The sequence below is a fragment of the Equus przewalskii genome, chromosome 30 (assembly GCF_037783145.1).
Source record: "Equus przewalskii isolate Varuska chromosome 30, EquPr2, whole genome shotgun sequence".
NCBI lineage: Eukaryota > Metazoa > Chordata > Mammalia > Perissodactyla > Equidae > Equus > Equus przewalskii.
Window position 1 is genome coordinate 30,241,676 of NC_091860.1, and position 19,164 is coordinate 30,260,839.

Below are 19,164 nucleotides of genomic sequence, written 5' to 3' on the forward strand. Positions count from 1 at the left end.
CTTCATCAAATCTCCACGTCTTTAATCATTTTCATTTCCTTCTATGTTCTTTCCACACCAATGAATCTGGGACAAACGCTATGTGAAACTGAGAATGGCTGCTCAACACCGAGGGACAGGAGCCATCTGAACTACAGTCATACATGCTCAGTGGGATGTGGCTGGGTAGACTAAGCCATGTTATCAAGGATGACCAGGTGCTAGGAATGGATGTTTCCAAAGTAGGACCCACGTATTCAGATTTGGATCCCACAAAAATGGGATACAAGTGCAGCTAAGCGTCAGCCTCCTGAAAAGTACTGCTTTTATTTCTCTTTTGCATTAGGGAGAGAACATTCACCGCAATTGGAGATTTGGGTTGGAGCTGCCCTGCTGCCCCATCCATCTCCCGGAGCCACGTGGAGCAAGTGCATGAGGAGGGTGTACCACCTGGAGAGTAGTGGGTGCTGGACAACGAATTTTGTGGCAGCCAAATATTTCCAGGTAATATTCAGTTAGATGTCTCCCATGACACTCAAGTTTCCCAGATTTCAAATACCCGGAAGCAGTACTTCTGTCCTTTCCTCTCTCTTTGTCTCTCAGTCAGGGCCAATGACCTCCTGGTTACCTGAGCTCCCCACACATGACTGAATGGTGCCGTTTCAGCACCGGCAGAAGCATCTTGAACAGTCTTGCTAGAATCACCTTAGGTAATCTGCACTCTCCCTGTTGATGACCTCCTGAGGGTATCATCAAAATGTTTTATAATTCATCTGTGCTACATGGTTCCCTTTTAACTGGGGAAAGAATGACGATAATGGTCAGGTTATTGTTAAACAAGATAAATTGTTATAAATTATAATTTTCTCTTAAAACATTTTTAACAGCAAGTTAACTGACAAGATACAATGGAGGGGAGAGAGAAAAGAGAGGTTGCTAAGGAAACAGCAGGCTTTAAATGAGCATCAAAATGAACAGGCAGGTAAAATGCGTGAAAACTGGCTATATAATTAAGCTCTCTCACCATTTCAAAATTGATAGTACTATGTGCTGCAAGAAATGATGGACCTATTTTCTTATCTGGTTCAGCCCTAGAGGAAATAATGAGTGAAATCACATAGACTCTGTTCCCCTTGGCCAAACTCTGTAATTTCTCAATCAGAACTTTGGTCGTGCCCTCGTAGTAAATTATCTATTTCACATGTGTAAGTCTCAGTTATTCTCTTATTTTCCAACTTTTCACTGAGGCAAAATATACAGTGAAGCATAGACCACAACCCAGGTCCCTTTTCATTTATCTTCTGCGTCTTGGACCTAAAGTAGAAGCAACTTATGGTCTGAAAACGCAAGGATTCTGTCCACCTGTGAGCTTCCTGGCCTTGCTGAAGTCCCTAAAACCTTCAGTGTCTTTGTCTGAAAATGGAAATATTAAAAACAATCAATAAGATTTATTTTCAGTCAATGAGAGCTTCAATGAGACATTCTCCTGAGAATCACTTCTCCGATTTCCTGACTTCTAATGCATTTTCCCTTCTTTAAGCTTTTTGTTTCTTTTATACTAAAAACGAGAAAGCAAAAATTGGTTTTGGTTTGATAAATAGAAGCCATGTTCACATGGTGATTGATGGTCAATGAAAAAGGGGTTGATGAGTTGAGAGAGAAGTGACGATAGAAAAAGGATAAAGAGAGAGAGAAAAGACAGAAACAACAAGGTAAAAAGAACACAGTTGAGGCCGGGATGCAGAACAGGTGGACAAGGGAAGGAAGGCAGGAAACAGAAGTGAGTCCTGAGCTCCACAGGAACGGAGGAGTTTCAAGAGGTGTAAATAGAAGGGATGTTTTGTGTCCATTGTGTTCTAGGAACCTGATTTACCACTCCGCGGAAACTCATAGCAATCCAGAAATTAGGTAATAAAGTGTCATAGATGAGCTGTCCACCTTGAGTTCCATTTCACCTTACCTTATACTCTGATTTCATCCAGAGATCTGTTCCTTTATATTCCGGCTTCCTAACTCGACCTTCTGTCTTGGTTCTACTCAACCAGGGTGACCATGTTCCCAAACTGAAAATGCCACATGGCTTTGCCCCTTCTCTACTCTTGTTCACAGCTTTGGTTGCAGAGTTCAAATTTTGTTCCTATAACATTTCTATGGATTATCTGGATGTACGTAATTATTTAGGAAACTCGTCCGCATTGCCCAAATCCCAAATTCTCCTCACAAACAGGGAGGAGAGCAGGCTTTGTTTCCTCCATTAAAAAGAGAGCTTTGAGATTGTGAAAATTGATGCTCATGACACATTTCTAAATTTGTTCCCAGACCTATTGGAACAATAGGACAAAAAGTTTTAGAATTGCCTCTAATCACTTGAGTTGGCAGAGGATGGAGAAACATAATGACAGAGGACAGCGATCGCCTGCCTTCCAGAAGTGTGGTGGCATCAGAGAGAAGGTTTTACTGAGCAGGATTCCAATCTGTGGCAATTTCAAGGCAGCATTTCTTGTGGCATTGAGCCTTTAATCCTGAAATTTTACGAAGGGTTCTGGAAGGAGCCCATTCAGCATTGGAAGAGACCCCCATCCAGGTGTGTCTGCCCTCAGGAGCCACTCTGTTGTGAATGACAACCAATTTTCTTAAAGTGCCTCAATTTTCCTTCTCCTGAATTATCAGACTGCAGTTTTAGATAAATCTCACGGCCAGCTCTACCTGGGCGTGAAAGGCAAACAGTGGCAAAGGATGATTTGAGGATCTTCTTAGTCATAAAACCATCTTCTCTAACTCCCCACTTTGAGAAATGTCTTTACAACCAATTCTCAGGATTCCTACTGGAATATAGCCTCTCTGACGGCAGGGGTTTCTCCACCTGGGCTGTGCAGCACCACGTCCTGAGCCTCGGGGAGAATGTTCAGGGCACAGGAGGTGTCCCTGTACTACTAGTTGAACAAATTGTTTTCTGTTTTCTGGAAGATCATAGTTCAAATGCAAACCTGCCCTTTGGGAGGGATGTTTCCTCACTAACACTTCAGCGCCCCCTGGATTGACGGGGAGCTGCCTGAGACAGAGGGTGGCGGCAGGGACATGAGGGGCTGTGTCTGGTCCCGAGGAAGAAAAACAGAAAAATATGAAAAAAAGGATTGCTAATTTTATCACGTAACACAGAGCTTGATCTGACCTTAATAGTCCATCTGAGTGTATTTCAAACAGCGTTAGCTTCTTCTACCCCAACTGCTTCCCAACCCTTTACAAATGATGTATGACATCCCCTCATTACCTCAAACTTTGAGCATTGCTTTCTAAATGTGATGAGTATGTAGGCCGACCATTGCTCATTTAGCCACACTAAAAAATCTCTAATCTTAATACTCTTCTCTGAACAAGCTTTTGATGTGATTATAACCACGAGACACACAGCTCCTCCCTCAGAACTGTTGTGACTCTTGCCTACACAGTTTTTATGTTACTGACCACGTGGGATTTATTTTCAGCTCAACTCTTGAAAGAGTTGTATCTTCAAAAAAGAGATTTAGTATAGTCTCCCGTCACCATTTACACGTAAACTTCATTGCTCTGAGAAAAGCAGAAAAGGAGCATAGACGAAATTCATTCCTGTTGAGGAGACAAAGGCTGGAATGCTCGACATCCAGCTTCATGGATAACAAGAAAAGACACAGATGAGTCTGAAGCAAGGAGTGGACAACCCAGCACAGGACAGACCCAGGGAGGCTGGATGGAGCTGCTTTATGGAGAGTGGACCTGTTCGGACTGCAGCCTCCAGCCCGAGCCCAGCCTGGGTGCAGGTCCCACCTCCTCAGGTACCAGCTGCAGAATCGTAACGGTACTTAATATCTTAGAGCTTCAGTGATCATATGTGCACAACAATGATGACAATGCTTCCCGTACAGGTTGCTGATAGAATTGTAGGGTAGGAAGACATATCCTCTACCTACTCTGGGTCCTTCTGGCTGGGCTGTGGATTAAATTCACATGATACAGAATAACACAAGAAAATCAAACAAAGATTTATAACATGTGTACATGGGAGACATTCAGGAAAACTGAGTAACTCGCCAAAATGGTAGGTTTTCATCTTAAATACCATTTTCAGCTAAAGACAAAGGAGGATGTTGGTGGGGGGAATCAGTTCCGGGAGATTACCAGAAAAGCACTGGAAACAAGAGTAGGGTTATTATACAGATTTAAGTCCTTGCCTTCTGCATTGGTAAGAGTTTATAGAGATAAGGTCATCCCCCCTTCTTCCTGGTACAGAGAGGGAGATAGACTTACACATGGAGATTTCCCTTACAAGTGTAAATGTCTCTCGCAGAGGGTAAAATTCTACTTTTCAGAGTTTATCCCATGTCTGCAGTTTTTAAAAGTAACCAGCCCAAAGAAATTTTCATGCCAAAGAGATACATTTTGGGGTGGCCAATTTTGATGCCCCACAGAATGAAAATATGTAAAACACTCACTTAATAAATGGATGGTATCATTTAAAAATTGGAAGGCTATGAATTGTTGGTAAAGAGTCCTAAGACTGGATTCAAGTATGACTCTGCTCTGTATTAACCAAGTGAAGGACTTCAGGTCTGTACTGGGCTCACTTTCACTATATCTCCTCAGTGTTCACAACAACAACTGAATGGAGAATAATAATACTAGGTATCTGAACATGTTATATGTGCACAAGTCTGGCAAAAATAGATACAGATATGGCTATACCTATACATCTCTATCTGTCTATCATCTATCTATCAACTATCCATACCGCTCTGTATCATTGCCTATAACATAGAAATATCCACAATGAATGGTAGTCTTTAATACAAGCATCTTCCTGAAGATTTTTCTGAAATATAATTTCATTTGAACATGATCCTTCCTGTGTCTAATAATGTTATTTTAATCAACTCTCATTTATAAGAACATTTCATTCTCTCTCATGTGTGACTTCTATCGATATACAGTGATAGCATTTTGGAAAGAAGAGGATAAGAACCATTTACATTCCTTTATGCTCATACAGGGTGCTTAACCAGCTCAAATAACATCAAACTCTATCTCAGTGTCATCTGCACGCACATGTGAGGTGGGACTGGCCTGAAGCTTACCTAGTCCCTTCATTCCAACTGTGTTCATAATTGATACTGACCTGGACAGTTAACTCAGTCTAATCAATTGCTGGAGAATTTGTTTCTTCAGCTCTTGGCCTGACAGAAGGTACCTGCTGGAGGTAGAAAGAGTGGCAGGTTGGAATTAATACAGAACACAGACAGTTCTACTCACTCCAGCTGGGAAAGCAAAAATAAAAACAGAACTGGTAAGACAAAAACAAATAAAAAAAACCATTAACACTATTCTCACATACACTCGCCTTTATAGAAAATAAAATAGCAGCAGGAGGGGAAAAAGAGAAACTACAAACCAGTTATCAGAAGGAGGGAAGGAAACATCACTGTGGTAAATGCACCATTACAACAAATTAATAACTTGTGAGTGATGTTTATTAAAAAACAGGACTTTCATGTTAAAAAGCAAAAGCAAAACAAAAGTAATAAGTTATTTTCTCAGGCATGGGAAGGAAGGGTACCACAGTCACTTTGGGAGACTCTGGTGGGTTCTTACAAAGCTTATCCTACCGTACATACACCATGTGAACATCAATTAACTTCTTAGGCATTTACCCACCTGATCCGGAATCTCATGTTTAAGGAAAAACTTGTACACAAATGCTTATGTGTCATTTTATACATAATCATCAGACACTGGAACAAACAAGATGCCCTTCAATAGGATAACAGATAAACGGTGGATAAACTATATGAAATGGATAATCAAACTGTGTGTGTAAGAGGGAATACTATTCAGCAATAAAAAGGAATGTGCTATCAAGTGACACAACGACATGAATGAACCTTACATGCACAATGCTAAGGGAAAGAAACCAGTCTGAGAGACTATATACTGCCTATGTCCATTGATAGGACATTCTGGAAAAAAGCTCCACTCTAGGGGCAGTAAAAAGATTGTTGGTTGCCAGGTGTTCAGTGGGGTGATGGACGAATAGGTTAACCGAGGAGATTTTCTCCAGGCAATGGAACTATTCTATGTGACACTGCAGTGGTGAAGAAATGATGTGATGCATTTATCAAAACCTGTAGAACAAAGAGAAAACCTCAATGTATGCAAAGTTTTAATATATATACTTAAGCTGTCGAGGAATCCCAAGATGGAATGCAGAATGTGACAAAAAAATCTAACTGAATTACAAACATATGAAACAATCTTATTAAGGGGGCTGGAGACAAATACAGACTTAAGTCATTTGACAAGGAACAGAGTCTAAGACTAAATGCAAAAGAAACTGTACATAATCACTGTCCTCTATTGATAAGGCTATTTCCCACAGGGTTCAGATGAACAGTTCTGAAACCACTGTACATATGTACTGGAATTGAATAACTCTGTAAATGGATGGCAGATCTTAGGCACCGGTTCTCTCACTGTTGGCATGGGAGGTTACATAGATACGCAAGGAAGGGGGCTGGGATGATCCACGCGGGAGTGCATTAGAATTAGAGACATTCTATGAACTGGTGTTTAGCTGAACATCGATACAAATAATTGCATCTAGAAATATTTGTACATACGTGTGCATGCATGGGTTAATATGTACACACAGATATTGCCTTGCTCTGTCAGCTGAGAGGATCTAGAAGCAATGACTCCTCAGTAGCAATGGACACGCTAAATATTAAATTTTGGTTTCTTATCATTCTCCAATAACATGACTTCTTGGAGAAATGACTGATTCTAGGACCAGGGCGGGAAATATACAACCTGAGCCTGGAGCATCGGATAGTGCCAGAAAGTAAGAGAGTACTAAATACACACACGTACACAATGATGAGGTTTGTCAAAGGGACACAGGAACCTACTGAGGAGCTCTCAGTGGCCAAATTGGCACAATTTAAGCAGCAAAGTAAATATAGTGGTATTGATTGGACTATAATGCAAAGTATAAAATAAATATCCATAAGTCCACACTGATATGAAGAAAAGATTAAATAAATGGGGAAGAGAAGACCAATCTCCCATGCAGAATTCCTAATATTTATGTGATACCCCACTCGCAAGGAGGTGGGACAAAAATCACCTTATGTGCCGTCTACATAGCCACTTCCTCCCACGGAGCACAGTATTGAAAGAGGGTAAAAAGAACAACATTACAGTGGAAAAACTTGACACACAGCACTTCAGCCACGTGTTCAAACTCAGCATCAACAGGAATTTCATGTTGACGGTATGTACCCTTTGTACGGTGTGGTGAGAATAGCACTTTGCCTCTGCGCTCTTCCTCCAAAATGCACACACTCCCAGTTTAATCAGGAGAGAAATATCGGATAAATCCCAAATTAGTACATTCTACAAAATACTAAAAACTATTCCATAAAGCTGTCAAAATCATCCCAAATGAGAAAAATCTGAAAAAGTGTCACAGCCCAGAGGAAGCTGGGAGACACGACAACTAAATGAAATGTGGTGTCCTTTATGGGATTCTGGAACAGAAAAGGGACATTATTTAAAAATCTAAGGAAATCTGAATAATGTATGGACTTTAGTTAATGATAATGTATCAATACTGGTTCATTAATTGTGACAAATATGCCATGCTAATCTACTCTAATAAGATACTACTAATAGGAGACACTGGGTGTAGATATATGGTTGCTTTGCCTACCATCTTCACAATATTTCTGTAAATGAAAAACTACTTTAAAATAAAAAGTTTATTTAAAAAAATCCCCAAATTGTAGGGCATCTTCCAGGCCAGCAGGCAAGCACAGTCAAAGTGGACTTGGGGATTTACATGATGTGCTGAGAAGACAGCAGTTTTGACTGAGGCTATGTTTATATCTGTATAAGTAATAAGTACACCTGAATGATAAGATGTGGGCTAGTAAGCAGACTTTGAGATGGTTTAAGAGGAGCGTGAGTAAAAATCTTCCTGTAGTGCAATGAGTCATTCAAAGAGAAAGAGAGAGATGGAAAATTAATGAGAGCAATTTTAGAATAAGGGCATTCATTATGGGACCATGTGTATGCTCTGAATTAGAATGGGAGTCAACAGGATAACAAAGGGCTCTGAAGGGTATTCTTTGCTTTTAATTGTTCCCGAGCTTTCACCTGGAGACAGCACCCAGTGTGCGCAGCCTTTAAGGGTTACCACCTGAGTCACTGAAAATGCAGACAGAGTGAGATGATGAAGTTGTTCAGCTGTGTTGCTGTGAGTAACCTCATGTTTATTTCAATATTACGACTACAATAGCCTGTGAAATACGCAAAATCAAAGTCACCTGCCGTCATTTAAAGACTAGAAGCTTTTCTTGGATTTAAGCATTTGGTGATAGCATTTATTTTAAGAGTATTGCCATAAAATAATTACACAAGTGATGATATTAAAAAACAACACATTTTGAAGTGTTGAGAAAGTTTTGAGAAATGGAAAAACAAGTGAGCCTGACAAACAAAAACATAGTGGAGACAGCTGCAATATTTTAAAATCCATATTCATAATTTTGCATAAAATACCTCTCAGGCCAGTGAGTATGTTGGAATCCTAAAAAACTAGTCATCTTAATTAATCTGGTACTCATATCCCTAAGAATAGAGTTCGTGCCACATCTTAAGATTTGCACCATTTGTATACACATCAGATTTTTCCAGACCACCAGTTATTTAATACTAAATTGGAGAAGTAAAATCATTTTTACCAGTTTCAATTCATGAAATGATATTTCAGTTATGTAAATCACCATTAGAGCATTATTATTTTTGGTTACCTATTTAGAACAATTTTAGACTTGTAAACTCTGATCTTATGGCTGTATATATCTTGCCTTGAAGTTTTATCAAATTAAAATAAAGTATTTTTGTTTGCTGCACTTCCAAGTGAAAGTTTAATTAGAAACGAGCTGTGTTTAAGGGTGTTCTACGCTGCAAAAAGTTTTCATTTTCTTTTTCCATCAATAGCCTCAAATTCATGAATCAGAAAATTGTTTATAATCAATTACTTTGCAATTTGTCAGGGTTAAACACAATAGGAAATTTATTGTACATTACGAATGCCTAGAAAAATGTACATTACAATAAAATGAAATATTGTCCATAAAGAAAAATGAAAGAACAAGTGGAAAGGAAGCCTTAACTCTCCATGTAAGTGGAAATAGCAGTCTAAATAATGAATAATATACAATTAATTTTAATTCACTTCCAAATCTTTCCCTTCTCTGTTTTGTGTGATCAGTAGACGTTCTTGAATCAATTCCGAATGGTGTTCTTTTTTATCAGTTAGTTATCTTCTATCGTATGTAACAAGAGTGAGAAATAATGAAACATATGGGGGACATGTAGAGTGCATAAAATCATAGTGAACAGAGAGTAACAAAAATTATCATAATGAGAAATAGTGTCATAATACATAAGAGCTATAGTAAAAGATGCCTGAAATTTATTTTATTTTTGCTTTATTTCATATCCATAATGAGCCATGATTTGGATCTGTTAGCACTTTTTTGTTATTTTATTTGACTCAGAGCTAAGTTCAGTGGATAAAAAGGGACGTATCTAGGGGTGTTACCAGAATAGTAGCTGTCTGCTCACAATAACGCAGCTGCCTAAGGCTGTGATCCCAGCTGGGCCATGAAAGAGCCTGGCTGAGAATTTAAAAGGAATTTCTAGAGAATTAGATAACGACAGGGAATTTTGAAAGGCTGTGACACATTCTTAGAGACCTAGAAGGTAGTGAGCATGGGCCAGTTTGTGCCTATGTCCAGGAAAGAGGTAGGAAAGCAGAAGGTCCTCTTTGCCTGTCCAGCTAACCTTGCAGCTCTGTCCAAGCAGAAAGAGAAAGCTAAGCCTGTCTTGCACTGTTTCTGAAGTTTGAAGGCATGCCTTCCCACGCAGATCCTCATGGCCAGGGTGGGAGAGAAACAGGTGAGGCATTGAAGGAAATCTTCTGACCAATCACTGGCAGCCACTCAATTATACAAACCCTGGAGCTGGTACAAGCCAGACCGAAGAAAGAAAACAGCAACTTAAAAAAATAAACTGGCAGTAAACTCAGGAGCAACAAGCTGCAGGGAATGCAGAAAGTACAGATTCAATGCAGAAGAGACACAAACAAAAAAACTTTGACAAGAAAAGCAAAACAAACAAACCAAAAATACCTGCCAACAGCAACAAACCGTGGGGGAAGGACCTGAAACCAGAGTTGCTACAGCATATTATCCAAAAAGCTAAGTTTCGAAAAAATATAGAAATCAGGAAAGGAAACAGGAAAATACACCACAAACGTAGGGGAAAAGCAGAATATAGAAAATGTCCCTGAGAGGGCCTGGATGTTGAATTTGTAGACAAAGGCTTTAAGTAAACTATTATACATAGTTTCCAAGAAGTAAAGGACTCTATGCCTAAAAAATTATAACAAGTATTACAATGTTTCACCAAATAAGGAATATCAAGAGAGATGAAAATTACGAATCAAACTAAATAAAAATTCTGGAGTTGAAAAGTATAAGTCAAAAATTAATTAGAGGGATCCAAGAACATAGTTGAGCTTTCAGAACTGGAAGACAAATCCATAGAGATAGGTCGGTCTCAGGAGCCGAAACAACAGAGAATGAAGAAAACGGAGCAGAGATTCGCAGACCTGTAGGACTCCATCAAGCATGCTCCACACACATAATGGAAGGCCCCTGAAGAGAAGAGAAGTCGAAAGTGACAGAAAAAATATCTGGGGCACCAACCTCCAGTATAAAATAAATAACTCATCGGGATATAATGCACAGCGTCATGACTTGAGTTAATAATGCTGTATTGTATATTTGAAAGTTGACAAGACAGTAGATCTTAAAAGTTCTTACCACAAAAAAATTTTTTTGTAACTATGCATGGTGATAGATGTTAGCTAGATTTATTGTGGTGACCAACTCATAATGTATACAAATATCGCATCATTATATTGTACAGCTGAAACTAACATAGCTAAGTATTAATAACTATGATCACTAATATATATTAACTAATATAACTAAACTAGCATAACTAAATATAACATATAATATAGTTATATGTCAATTATACCTCAACAAAGAAAAGCTCAATGAAAAATATTAATGTAGAAATCTGAGAAGCTCAATGAACTCCAAGCAGAACAAACTTTTAATGGATTCACATCTATAGATACCATGGTTACATTGATGAACATAAAGAAGGTCAAACCAAGGCATGCAAAACTTTTAGCACAATACTTGGCACAGAATCTTTGCTCAACATTCATTGGCAGTTATTTTTAATATGCTTAGGCTACTTATCAAGAGGGTAGCATTTATTGAATGACTGATATATAGACATGTAGATCTATGTAGATACATTCTTCACATAATTGTTAAAACAATCTTTCCAATAGAAATTTGATATTTTTTTCTGCTTAAATTTCTTCGCAAATTTCCTGTTTCTCTCTTAGGATAAAACTGATGACTCTTGCCACGGTGTACAGATGTCCCAGCAAAGTTCCCAGCATGCTGCCTCCCTCCCTCCCTCCACAGTGCAGGTATGTTGAACATCTCTTGGTTCTTAAACCCTCCGTTAGGCTCTGGTTCCAAAGGGTTCATTTATCTACTTTCAGCTCAAGTACCCTATTCTCAGAATGACTTTCCTTCCATGGCTTCTGTGCTCAGAGGAATCCTTTGCTTCCTGTTTGCAAAGTGCAGCATGAGCCCTGTCATTTCACTCTTCACATTTTGTTGTAATTACTTTTCTAAGTACATCTTTCTCGCAAGTCTGCAAGCCTCATGAAAACAAAGAATAGTTATGGTTTCATTCACCACCAAATCCCCAACAATTAGCCCAGTTCCAGTAGTAGTTAAATGGATAGATATTGTTTTCAAGGCCAGCTGTGTTTTATTTCAAAATGCCCATACTCTTTTCATCCCATTCTTCCAAGAGCTGGTGTTGGCCAACTAAAAAATGTCTCACTTTAGACAGAGAATAGGGAGTATTTTACTTTTTCTTCAGAAGATGGTACAGTGAAACATGTAAGTAAATTAAAGAAATACAGGAACAGAACTAAAATAGGATCTGAAATAAATCATGAGAAAACCAGTGTTTTGAAAGGTAGCAATTGAGGTATGTCTAATCTTTTATGTTCAACTCTACCTCCAATTTTTTGCCGCTAAGGAAAATGACATTTTAACAAACACACTTGCTCTCCTTCCCTCGGCACCGTGTGTGATTCCGGCTGACGTCTGTGGAAATGTGTAGGCTACCTGTTGGCTCAGGTGTTAGGTTTGATTTTTTTCTTCTGTGATTGGTTCTTCTTTTCACACCTCATGCTCGTTTGGCAGTTGACCTCCTACTTGAAAGGGCTTCTCCACGGGTTTCAGTTTTGCCCGGAAGCTGTTGGCTTGTGAATTTGTCTCTTCATTTTCACTGAGTCTGCAGGTGCAATTGAAAGACAGCCAAGGCTCTCCCACACTGGCTGTGTTGATGACACAGCTGTCTCGTGCTGCTGCCCCATTCTCACAGGAGATGAGGTGTTGACTTTTCATCTTTTTCTTACCCAAACCTACATCTCCTGCCAATTCCTTGTTTCCTCCCTTCTGCGACTGTGGCATTTCCTTTGAGGAACACATATCATTGAACTGCTCTTTGTTTGTTTGGCAAATTAGAGTAACCTAGGAAAGAAATGGTTAGAGTAAGAAGTAAGTGTCAGAGGTGAAGCCTAGAAATGTATGTAAATTATTTTGTGGCGAAATTTCGCTAATTAGACTTGTAAGATTTAGATGTAGAGAAGTTACAGGCGCAGTACAGCATAACGAGTAAGAGAAAGATCACTGGTGGCGTGCTGCGGAGTTCCTATCTATGCTCCATCCACAGTTCATAAATTGTGTGATCCTAAGCAAGTCACTTAACTTCTCTGGGTTTCATCATTAAAATGGACATCACAACTACACCAATGTCATAAGGTTGTTGTGAGGATTAAATTAGATAATCACTCAGCACTCTGTCCAATTGTCAACACATTTTAGTCAATATTTAAATTGCAAATACATCTTCAAATTCACATCACATGTACCAATTACTAACAATGTTCAAGAAAGAGGTGGTGTTGTGTGATTATCCCATGCAGACCATTTCTGCCTTTTTCTCTCAGTTTGACGCCCCCTAGACACCCAGACTGGCACTGCAAGAGAAAGAACCATGGTTTGCAGACACCTGCTCAGGAACTCCTCCGCTTCTCTTTACTCTTTATTTGTCTGCTCCCCTGAATTTCTGACTGCTTCTATTCTGAGAAACTGTTAGTTTTAAGTGAATTAAAAGGCAAAATAAATACAGGGAGCTTGGAGGAGTTGCAGCAATATTTGATCTCTGAATATCCTAGGAAAATAACATGGAAGTACTGAATTAGTATCACGGGTAAGAAACTCTGTGTGTACTGTGCCCCAAAGAAAGCTGCCGAGAAGGTGGATGGAGCAGTGAGAGTGGATGCTTGATCCTCAGCTTGACTGCAGCTTAGTAATTTCCCAAATATTTAACATTGGGTGAATTATTTAGCTTCTAAAGTGTCTGTTTTTTCACCTGTAAAATCGGGATAATGATGTGGTTATTGTGAAAAAGTAACAGGTGAGAATATCCAGGAATACTGGAAATATAACAGACACTCATAATGTGAGACTTCTTCCTTTTCTGTTAATTTTACACATCCACACAATCCCCGACCACCTTATTCACCTATTCTTCTCAGTCTATTCCAATCACTGTCATCTCAACCTTCTGTAAAACCACAGAACTTCTGATCTGTAAAGTTCATGTGAAATTAAATGGGTTTTGTCACTTACTACCTGTGTGAGCTTGGGCAAGTTACTTCACTTCACTCAGCCTCAGTTTTCTTTTTCTGAAAAATGGGACTAAGGATAGTGTGACTCTGATGGGATGGTCCTGAGGATTGAATGGAACAATCTATGGAAGGTAGTTGGCATTGTGCCCAGTAAGAGCTCTGGAGATGCTGTATCACAGCAATAGGACTACTAATTTCACTGATCTGCCATGTTGCCTATTCTCTTTTCTTAACTCTTACAGAATTAATCTATTTTCACATAACTCAGTCATTTCCAACTACATTGGAACCTCTTCAGGAGAGGTGTCTGGTTTCCACTATCAACTAACGAATTAGTCATTTCAATAGTGCATAGTAAAAGGGGGGAAAGCAGACTACAGATTCTGGATGTAGATTCATAGATGGACGTGGTATGCTGGAGCCAGCTTGTACCACCCTGCACCTGAGTGTGAACACTTATTGTGAAATAGTCACGATTTCAAGCCAACTGACATCATGTTGGTAGCTTAGATTGTCCGTGGTGAGAGTGTTTATTCCACAAAAATAGGCAAAAGCTACAAACTAGCCCTTCTCTCATATTTCAAAGACTTCCTGTGTTAGTCAGGGGTCTCTAGCGAAACAGAACCAATAGGAGATATGGATAGATATTGATAGATGATATAGATGTAGATATAGATGATATCGATATAGATAGATACAGATATAGATATGGATATATATAGAGAGAGGAGATTTATTATAGGAATTGGTTCACATGATTATGGAAGTTGAAAATTCCCACAGTCCCACAGCCATTTGCAAACTAGAGACCCGGGAAAGCTGGGGCCATGATTCAGTCTCAGACCCAACGCCTGAGAACCAGGGGCCTATATCTGAAGGCAGGAGAACGATGTCCCAGCTCAAGCAGAGTGAATTCTCCCTGCCTCCACCTTTTGTTCTATTCAGGCCCTCGATGGATTCGATGATGCCTGTGCGCACTGCTGTGGGCAGATCTTTACTCAGTCCACCAATTCAAAGGCTGATCCTTTCCAGAAACACCTCCACAGATACATCCAGAAATATTTCACCAACTCTCTGAGGCATTCCTTAGCTTAGTCAATTTGACACACAAGATTAACCATTACCTTTATAAAATATAATATTGGGTATAAATGCATTGACCGAATGACTGATAGTGGAATTGTACTATAAAGTATACTCTACATAAGCAGAAAACAAAAATCTACCTTTTTAAAAATTATCCTGATATTTAAAATGATTATGTATATATATATATGTGTGTGTATTTACTGTCACCAAATAATTGCATCTGAAAAGAGCTGCTTGAAGTAGTTTATAGAAGTAAAGAAAAGACATACACTAAATAATAATATACCACTATTATTTAGAATTCTGAAAAGTCTTAATTGTTTTTAACCTTTTGCTCATTCAATTTTCTCATCACATACTTCTTTGAATGGCTTACTGAATTGACAAGAAAGTAAATGCATTTTGTATGGTTAATATGACATCCTTTTCCATGGCTTCACACTGAAGATATTATTATTACTGTTGAGTTACAGTAAAGGAAGGTAATTCCGAGCAGTTCTTTCATGTCTTCAGCCTTTTATCATAAATCACAAAGACAAATGCAACTGAAGTGTTAGAGCTGCTGTACCAGATGTTGGTGATTAAATAAAACTAACAGAACAAAATCCCTCTCTATTCTCAGAGAGTGTGATGCATTCTCCCAATGCCGCCCTCTTTGCTATGACCTCTTTTGTCTCTCTGTGTAGCTCCCCGTGCAGCCCAGCACAGGACTTCAAAATGTTCTTATTCAAAATACATTTCCTCTTCCATTGCATAGATATTTGATTGAGCCACATGCTCTTGTGTCTAGGAGTGCGATCAAGAGAGGTGAGATCAATAGCAAGGACATATCTTCTCTCTTCTGTTGCCTTAGGCCACAACCCAACAGAAGGTTGTGCCCACCACGCAGGAAATGAAGACAGAATTGTCATCATTCATGGATTCAGCATGCTGCTGCCATCTACAGTGAAAAATGTTCCTCTCTAGGACATGAGGGAGCAGATAGCACTTCCAACAGAGATGGCAGTCAGTGCAAAATGTCTTTCACCACAGGCAGCCCCTAAATTTTAAATGCATTCCGACTGTCCTGGACTCTGCATAGTTTTGCATTAACTTCCTAAGGTCTACACTTATCAGAAAGAATGGATAGGGCTTTACTCAACTTGGTAATATGAGAAGTATCAAAATCAGTTTGGTGTCCATTCAAGTTCCAAGAAATAGTTTGCATTATGCTGACGTTAGCAATCAAGAGAAGAGTCTATACTCCAAATGCGTATTTGTAAATAGGTTTCTTGCAAGTAGGAATGCGTTTTTCAAGAAAACATAATGTTATATATTGTGATGGATAATTTTATATGTCAACTTGGCTGGGCCACAGAACTCCCACATATTTGGTCAAAAATTATTCTGGATGTTTCAGTGAGAGTGTTTCCAGATTTGATTAACATTTAAATCGGTAGACTTAGTAAATAATAAATGAATAAATGGTGAAGAGAGAAATCTCTCATACAGAGGAATTACAAATAATTTACACAGATACTTTACCCCAAAGAGAGGGAGCATAATTCCCTATTCCTTAAGTGGGGACTATAGAACGTGACTTCTTTCTAAAGAATGAGGTATGGAAATGGGGCACAAAGAATAACTTTACAGTAGAAAACCAAGAAAAACCTCACCAGATGACCAAGTCAACGGCAGAGTGATACGTGATGTAGGAGGTATGGACCCTTGATAAGATGTGATGAAATGGCACTTGACTACCTTCCTACCACAAGTATATAACCCCAGCAGAACCAGGAGAAAAATCTCCGACAAATCCCAACTGAGGCACATTCTTCAAAATGGTTGATCAGAACTCCCCAAAACTGTCAAATTTATCAAAAAACTGAAAAATTATCCCAACCCAAAGAGACACGATCACTAAATGTTAAGGTGGTATATTGGATGGGGTCCTGTAACCGGAAAAAGTACATTGGGGAAAAACTAAACAAACCTGAGTAAAGTATGGCTTCAGTTAATAACATATCCATATTGATTCATTGGTTGTAACAAAGGTACCACACTAATATAAGATGCTAAGAAAAGGGAAATGGAGTGTGGGGGATATGGGAACTTTCTGTACTATCTTAAAATTTTTTTCTGTAAATTTATATTTTTCTAATAATTTTTATTTTACAATGGACTAAATCTTTCAATTATAAGTCAAAATTATCATTCTGGACATTGAAAAAAATGAAAGATCCAATCAGATACTGTTGATTTGAAGCACATTGAGAAGATTAAGGTGTATGATGACGGAATGCCAAGGGGCAGAAAATGATATGCCTGCAAGCACCAATCTCAGGAAAGCTGGTGTAAATACATCAGCAAAGCAAACCGGGTTTTTTTTTTTTTAAAGATTATCTGGATTAATAAGAGATGTTTCATAAGAATAAGAATTATAATTCACCACAAAAATATAATAATTCTACGTTTTAATGTAGAATTTACTTATTCTCAAAACCTTTAAAACAGAATATTTCACAGTCTCAGAAAGAAAAATTATGTTTACAATTAGGGTGAGAGATGTTAGCATACATGTCTCAGTAGTTGATAGAATAAGCAGAAAAAAAATTTCAGTAAAGATATAGAACATTTGAAAAACATGTTGACTAAATTTAACCTTATTTTACACATATAGAACATTGCTCTTGAAACCTAAAGAATACATATTCTTTCCAACTACAAGGAAAATGGAATATTTCTGTAAATTCAACATGTACTGGACCATGAAGTGCAAATTTCAAAAGATTGAAACCATAAAATCTATTTTCTCAGACTGTAATGTAATAAATCTATAAATCACTAACAAGAAAATAAAAGAATCATCTGTATATATTTAATAAAACATATTCTAAAGAAAACCAATGAATAAAAATAAATTACAATAATAATTAGTAAAATATTTTGGTGTGACTGTGAAAATATTAAATATAAACATTTGTGGAATGTGTCATAAAGCCATGCTTAAAGAGTTCACTAAAAGTATGAAAAATCATTGAGCTAAGTATCCATGTAACGTAGGTAAAAAGATAACAGCAAATTAAGCCCAAAATATGCAGAGAAAGGAAATAAAGATAATAGCAACCATTAATGAAATAGAAAAACAGAATACAATAGAAAGGATTGATAAATCCAAAGACTAGGTTTTATAAAATACTAATAAAATGAATAATTCTCTGGCAAGATCATACAAGAAAAAAGAAAAGAGACGACTGTACACACACAACCACCACCACAGAAAAGGATCAGGAAGTAGAAGTGAGCCATCAATACAGACCTTACAGACATTTAAAAGATAACAAAACTATACCACAAATGATGTTTTGCCAATTAATTTGAATATTTAGATCAATTAGATGAATTCCTGGAAAACAAAATAGTTACTAAAATCATGGAAGAAAACGTAGGAAATATCAGTGATCCTGTTTCTAGTAAAGAAATGGACATTGTACTTCAATCTTTCCCCCCAAAAAAAACTCCAGGCTCAGCTTAACTCACCAGCAAACTCAACAAATATTTTAAAGAAGAAAGAAATAAGCACGAACAATTCAAATCATAGAAAGTAAACACCTTGAAGCCAAAACATGAAGGAAAATATGGGAAAGTAAAATTACCATCAACTTCATCAATAAGTATAGATGCAAAAGTCCTAAACAAAATATTTGCAAACCAAGTTCAGGAAAATACAAAAAAATGTAATATATAATGACCAAACTGTGTTTATTCCAGAAGAATCAAGTTTGTTTAACATCTGAAAATCAATCAATATAGTACACTATCTTAAGAGGATAAAAAAGAGGAAACATTCTTGAATAGCATATGATTGCAGTTCAAGAAACAGATATAACTACAATTAGAAATGCATTATTTCTTCTTAAAACTATAAGGAAAAATGAGGAGATTAACATCAGGGAGGACAGTAGAAATTGTTCTTGGAGGAACGTATACAGATGGCTTCCTATTTCTGCGGTGTTTGCATAAATCGTTGCTATGTGAGTGTTTACGTAAACCGAAAATCTTTCAGCTGAGCTTTTAGTCTGGAGCGCTTTTTGAAGGTGTGTTGCATAACAGTATAAACAAGAAAGAAGTGAATGAGAATAAACTACAAGAAAAATGAGGAAAAAAATATCAAAGCTGCATAGTGATCAAGCAGAGCCAAACTGTGGGATTTCTCACAG